This window comes from Carlito syrichta, unplaced genomic scaffold, assembly GCF_000164805.1.
Source record: "Carlito syrichta isolate Samal-C Ts95f unplaced genomic scaffold, Tarsius_syrichta-2.0.1 Scaffold315821, whole genome shotgun sequence".
NCBI lineage: Eukaryota > Metazoa > Chordata > Mammalia > Primates > Tarsiidae > Carlito > Carlito syrichta.
In genome coordinates, this window is record NW_007259917.1 from 513,315 (window position 1) to 520,577 (window position 7,263).

Consider the following 7,263-nt stretch of genomic DNA (forward strand, 5'->3'; position numbering starts at 1 on the left):
GCCAATATTATAGGTATAACTGATATCCTATGTCAGAGGCGATCTTCCAGATGGGCCTTTACAGGCCTCAGTCATGTAGCTATAGATGTTGGCTCCCAACAGTGGAGGCCGAGGAGGAGAGATGGGGACTCAGGCTGAGTCATCTTTCCCTCAGCGGAGAGTGGGGATGACTTTATGCGGAGCTAGCACCTCCCTTGCAGACTTGTTCTTACAGGGGGAGGTTGGGTCTTCACATGGCCCGATTTATCTGCAGCAGAGGTTTGTGGGGTGCTTACAATGAGCTCAGATTCTAATGACCTGAGCTGGGTACTGGCCCCACTCTTATCTCACCATCGAGTCATCCCTGCCTTCTCCATTAACCTTCAAAAGGCTGCGTTCCTTCATGGGACCCAAGGTCAACTCCAGATGTGGGCAGATGAGGGACACAGCAACAATATAATTGGGGAGCTCTGGAATGGGCTATGGTCCCATCTGTGCATTTACGGCACCCTCCTTCTCCTGCTGGCCTGGACTTCTCACTGGATTAGCCTCACAAGAGGATACATAGAGGTGAGGGCATTCCCTCCAGATAGCCTTCCTGAGAGTCCTTGAACTCACCAGTGGCTTTTCTTATGTCCAGGTCTTTCCTGTGACCAGGGATTTTTACCAATCTTTGGTTCTGAGTGTTCAGTCTACACAGGAGGGAGGCACAGTGATGCCAAATAAAGGAAGTAGAATTTTTAAACAGGCATCTCAACTCTGGTACAAGTCCCAGCAGAAATGTTTATGATCTTGAGCAAATACCTTCACCTCCTTGGTACTTATTTCACTGGCCTGACTCACTGGGTCATTTCAAATGAGATAATGCATATGAATGCACATTATGAACAGTAATGCATTGTACATGTTCATTAACAATTTATTGAGCCCATTTACTAAGTACTTCTTCTGTGTCAGGCCCTGAACTAGGCACTGGACGGAGTCACTTAAGATACAGTCCATACTCAAAGCATTTCCAGGGCACAACTTCCATCAATATGATTAATACTAAACTAACATTTGAAGGTAAGCAGGCCAAAAATTGTGAAAGAGTGTTTCGTCTTATAAGCACCCCAGACATTTGAGTTCCTTATAGATCCAAGAGGTTAAGCCTTTATCGGATCTGGAGTTGGCAAATACTTTTTCCCAATCTGTAGGCTGTCTCCTTGCTCTCTTGTTGGTTTCTTTGGCTTTGCAGAAGCTTGTCAGTTTAATGAGGTCCCACTTGTCTATCTTATCTCTTATGGCCTGTGAGTTTCGGGTTTTGTTCAGAATTTGGATGCCAGTTCCAATTTCCATGAGGGTATGCCCTTCATTTTCTAAGGTTCTTATGGTTTGAGGTTTTGCATTTAGGTCTCTGATCCATTTGGAGTTAATTTTTGTGTATGGGGATAGATAAGGGTCCTGTTTCAATCTTCTGCATGTGGTCAGCCAGTTTTCCCAGCACCATTTACTGAATAGGCTCTCCTCTCTCCAGTGGTAGGTGGTGGAGGCTTTGTCGAAGATGAGTTGGTTAAGAAATTGAGGTTTCACTTCTGGAATCTCAATTCTATTCCATTGATCTATATGCCTGTTCCTATACCAGTACCAAGCTGTTTTGATGATTGTAGCTTTATAGTAAAGTTTGAAGTCTGGTAATGTGATACCACCTGCTTTGTTTTTTTTTTTTTGCTGAGGATTGATCTGGCTATTCTTGGTTGTTTGTGTTTCCATATGAATTCCTGTGTTGTTTTTTCTAGGTCTGAGAAGAGTGTTGCTGGTAATTTGATGGGTATTGCATTGAATCTGTAGATTGCCTTGGGTAAGGCGGTCATCTTCACAATGTTGATTCTTCCAACCCATGAGCATGGGATATTTTTCCACTTGTTTGTGTCATCTTTGATTTCTTTGAGCAGAGTTTGTAGTTTTCATTGTAAAGGTTTTTCACATCTCTGGTTAGGAAGATGCCAAGGTATTTCATTTTTCTGTGGCTATTGTGAATGGAATTGTACTTTTTATTTGGGTTTCTGTTTGTTTATTATTGGTGTGAGGAAATGCGATTGTCTTTTGCACATTTATTTTATATCCTGAGACTTTACCAAAGGTCTTTATCAGAGGTTTTTGACAGATTCTCTTGGGTTTTCAAGGTACACAATCATGTCATCTGCAAAGAGAGATAACTTGACTTCCTCTTTTCCTATTTGGATACCCCTGATGGCCTTCTCTTCTCTGATTCCTCTAGCCAGGACTTCCAATACTATATTGAACAGGAGGGGTGAGAGTGGGCATCCTTGTCTGGTTCCAGTTTTCAGGGGAAATGGTTCCAAATTTTGTCCATTTAGGAGTATGCTGGCAGTGGGTTTCTCATAGATGGCTTTTACTATTTTGAGGTATGTTCCCCGTATGCCTAGATGTTTTTATTAAGAAAGGATGCTGGTTTTTATCAAAAGCTTTATATACCATATAATCATGTGGTTTTTGTTTTGACATCTGTTGATGTATTTAATTACATTTATGGTTTTACGAATGTTGAACCAGCCTTGCATCCCAGGGATGAAGCCTACCCCATTATAAAATGGGCAAAAGATATGAACAGACACTTCATAAAGGAAGATGTCTGAGCAGCCAACAGACACATGAAGAAATGTTCAACCTCACTAATCATCAGGGAGATACAAATCAAAACCACACTGAAATACCACCTAACCCCAGTCAGAATGGCAATCATCAATAACTCAAAAAATAACAGTTGCTGGTGAGGGTGTGGCAAAAAGGGAACACTTCTACACAGTTGGTGGGAGTGTAAACTAGTGCAACCTCTGTGGAAAGCAGTGTGGTGATTCCTAAAAGCTCTAAATATCGACCTCCCATATGACCCTGCAATCCCCCCTACTGGGAATATACCCTGAAGAACTCAAATCACTCTATCAAGAAGATACCTGCACACGAATGTTTATCGCAGCATTGTTCGCAATAGCAAGAACCTGGAACCAGCCATGCTGTCCATCAAAAGAGGACTGGATTAAAAAAATGTGGTACATATACACGATGGAATACTATGCAGCCATAAAAAAGAACAAAATCATGAATTTTGCAGCAACCTGGATGGAACTAGAGTCTATAATTCTGAGTGACCTCTCACAGAAACAAAGATCTGAATATCACATGTTCTCACTCATATAGTGGACCTTGATCATCCAACATATTACCATAAGAAAATGACTGATAGTGGTGGGAAACTATTGGGGGGGGAGTGGAAGGGAGATGGGATTAATGGTAGTAAACATCTGTCTGGGGATGAAGAGACACCTCTTATCAACAAGGGTGCCTGAATGAAGCATTTTTGTATACCTAACCCTTAACTGTACCCCACAATATCATAATAAAAAATTGATATATATTTAAAAAAACCTAAAAAAGAAAAAACATAAGCACCCTAGAAGCCAGGGTGTGAGGCCAGCCTCTTTTTGTTAGTGGCCTGGAGAAATCCTCACATAGACCTATGTTTCTTGGGATAGGTTCTGAGATAGGAAGTGGGTGCTCTTCAGTTAGGGCGTTTCTATGTCTGTGCTCTCACTCTTGATTTCATTTTCTTGAGATGGTCCTGCTTGAAATCTCCTAATTTTGGACTTCTACTGGGTTCTTATAACTTGATTCCTGGATATAGGACAAGCTCATAGTCCCTTGTCTAAAATCCTTGTGACTTGATGTGTTTCAGAAACCATCTTTGGATTTGAGAAAAGTAATCTGGTCCACATATTTTACATTAAATAACACTTCGCAGATTCTGGGCAACACTCAATCAAACGTGGAAACATTTCTGCAGCAAAACATAAAACTCCACTAAATTGAGTCAGCAAAGACTACACTCATGTCTCCAAGTGGGTTATGGTAAATCTTGATTTTTAGAGTGTTTTGTGTTTTGAAATTATGCATAAGAGATTGTGGGTCTGTAATAGCTTAGTCTTTGGACTCAGTAAATGTGTTTCTACTTGCTTTCAGGTCCAGAATATCTTACTATGTTTGTACCTTAAAAATTTAATGGATCCCTAGCTTGGTCCTACAGAGGATATTGGCCACATTTTGGGCAACCTGTCTTGACTTACAGCTGAAGGTAAGAATCTTGCACTTCCTCTACCGCCACAATTCCAGTCAGATAGGGCCAAGCACTTAAGTATACTAGAAAAAAACAAAGAACAAAAAAGAAGAAATTTAGAAATTTTGCATGGCAAAATCACTAAATCATCTTCTTCCCCATGCTTTGGGATTGACATAAGTAGGTCCCAGTCACAAGATCTGTTCTTGACTTCAAAGGGTATTTGCTCACTTGTCATTCACTCCTTCAACCACTTATTTACTTATTAAACTGCTCATTCATTTTTAAACATTTTCCCTTCATTAATTCATGTAATCATTCAATAAAATATATATTTGTTTTTCTTTCTTTCTTCTTTTCTTTTTTTTACATGGGGTCTCACTATGCTGTGCAAGCTGGTCTCAAACTCCTAGGTTCAAGTAGAACAAAGGATAGTAGAGGTTGAGAAGGGTAGAAAGAAGTGAGGGGTAGGAAGAGATTGGTTAAAGAATACAAAATTACAACTAGATAAGAGGAGTGAGTTGTTCTATAGCACTGTAGGATGACTATTGCGAACAATAATGTTATATAGCTTCAAATAACTAGAAGGAAGATATTAAATGCTTGCAACACAAGAAATGATAAATGTTTGAGATAATAGTTATGCAGATACCAAAATCTGATATAAGACATATATGTCTTGAAAATTCACTGTATACCTAAGAATCACATAAAATTATTTGTCAATTAAAAAATAAAAGCAAGTTCCTTAAGATTAGGAACTTGTCTTATATTTCTGAATTATCTTTGCTGTTATAGCATTAAGTCAATAAGTGTTAAGTGCCTAGTGACTTTGAACCAATACGGAATTTGTATGGTATATTTTTGAGATAAGTTCTTTGGATAATTATTAAAAAAAATATTAAAATGAAAATTTAGCCGGGCTCAGTGGCTCAGTCTGTAATCCTGTGCCGTGGGAGGCTGAGGTGAGTGGATTGCCTGAGCCCGTGGATTCAAGACTCGACTGGGCAACTTAACGAGACCTCATCTCTACAATAAATCAAAAATTAGTTGGGCATGGTAGCATGTGCCTGTAGTTCCAGCTACTTGGAAGGCTGAGGCAGAAGGATCACCGGAGTCCAGCAGGTCGAGGCTGCAGTGGCCAGGAGCGGTCACTGCACTCCAGTCTGGGCGACAGAGTGAGACTCCAACTCAAAAAAAAAAAGAAAAGAAAATTTATGCTCACCCCATATAAAAGACTTAAAAATAATTTTGATAATGTTTTATTCTAATATGTTTTAATAAATAAACATATATTCATTTAAAAAAATAACAAATAAATATCTCAATAAAATATGTGTTTAGCAATCAATCTGTGCCAGATCCAAGGCTAGAACCCAGGAAAAGAAAGACAAATGAGACACATCCTTGTTCTCTGGGGCTCTCAATCAAGTGGGGGAAGCAAACAGGAAACCAACTTTGGTGTATTTCAAAACAGCATAAAATCGGGGAGGGGTTCCAAGCAAGGGATGTTGGTGTGTCACATGAAGAAGTGGCTGTGGAAGGTTTTGTGGAAGGGTATCCTTGCCTGGCTCTGAAGAACAACTGGATTTAGATAGGCATGAAAGTTAAAACAATGGGGTAGATGGGTGTTCCAGATTGGGAGCAGTACACAGATGTGGAGCATTTAAAGTTGTGGCACATTTGTGACATATTTGAGAGCAAGCTATAGGGGGTAAATTAGGGACATTTAATATCTCATATGTATGTCTATGAGAAAGACATTTGTCCAACAATTAGGGTGCAGGACATCCCTGCAGCTCCTTCCAGGAAAGGTCTTTAGAGAATGCTGTGACCTATTCACAAATGATATCTCTTAAAGTCAAAGAATGCCTCAAATAGTTATCCATATGTTCTTGCCCTGGCATCAAGCAGGTATTTAACCTCCTAACAAAAATTTCAAAGATAGGAGGTGGTAGAGGGAGGATAGACTGGGACCGTCCTAGCTTCCTAGGACAGTTGTCAAATCAACCTTATGATTTGGGAGACCAGAATGAAGTGGACTGCTTATTGTTTTGCATTCTAATTCTAACTCTACTACCTTCAGCTTTCAGTTGACCACCAGATGGGTTGTCAGGGCACACAGGTGAAATTACAAGTAAATATCCAGGTAAATAGAATGTGCTCTGGGATTATTATAGATATTAAACCCACAAGAGCAGGCAATTTTACCTGTTTTGCTCACTGCTAATGCCCCAGGATATACAATTAATTGGCACCTAGTAGGACCAACAGATAGATATCTGTGGAATGAATGAAGGACTCCTCACCTTTCCATGGCTGCTGCATCCATTCCATGGTGACTTCTTACCTGTTTACACTTGCCATCCCAAGTTCAATTTCATGTGTGTTCTTTTGATTTTGAGGTGTGAGCTACCCCTATACCCCAAGACAAGCATATGCTACAGAAGAAGATTCATGATGTGTTTACTGACCAGGCTCAACCCAAAAGCTGCGAAGGACCTGCTATTGGTTTAGAAAAGTTTAACTGTGACTGCCTCAAAGAGCTAAATTAGGTAAAGTAAAACAACAATTATTAAAGGGAAAAAATTGTGAGCAATCTAAGGATGAAAACTCAAATTCCTCTTTTTTTTTTTTTTTTTTTTGAGTTGGAGTCTCACTCTGTCACCCAGACTGGAGTGCAGTGGCCACTCCCGGCCACCACAGCTTCGACCGGCTGGGCTCTGGTGATCCTTCCGCCTCAGCCTTCCAAGTAGCTGGAACTACAGGCACGTGCTACCATGCCCGGCTAATTTTTTTGATTTATTGTAGAGATGTGTTCTTGCCAAGTTGCCGAGGCGGGTCTCGAACCCGTGGGCTCAGGCAATCCACTCACCTCAGCTTCCCAAAGCATGGGATTACAGGTTGAGCTACCGAGCCCAGCTTCAAATTTCTCTTTTTATCTCTGGTACTTGATTCTGAGACTGAGAGGCATAGAGTAAGAACCCAATGAATACTCAACAGAAGAACAAACCAAGAAATGAATAAATAAGTGAATACATTATGTATTAATTAATAAAAGGCAAAGAGAAGAAAATTGTCATTGAGTGCCTACCCTGTGTCAAATTCTGTGCTGATTTGCTTCATCAATAAGAGTATCTGATCTCAAACCAGGTGAAGTGGGGACCAAA

General features: G+C 40.2%; 1 long non-coding RNA gene across 1 annotated transcript in view; it reads left to right on the forward strand.

Annotated features, from left to right (window-relative positions):
- The window catches only part of LOC110594509, a 48,056-nt gene extending 41,481 nt beyond the window's left edge, over window positions 1-6,575 (forward strand). The window contains exons 3-4 of the long non-coding RNA XR_002481286.1: window positions 4,000-4,111; window positions 6,499-6,575. This is a non-coding gene — a long non-coding RNA (uncharacterized LOC110594509). The remainder of the gene's footprint in view (window positions 1-3,999; window positions 4,112-6,498) is intronic.
- The last annotated feature ends 688 nt before the right edge of the window (window positions 6,576-7,263 follow it).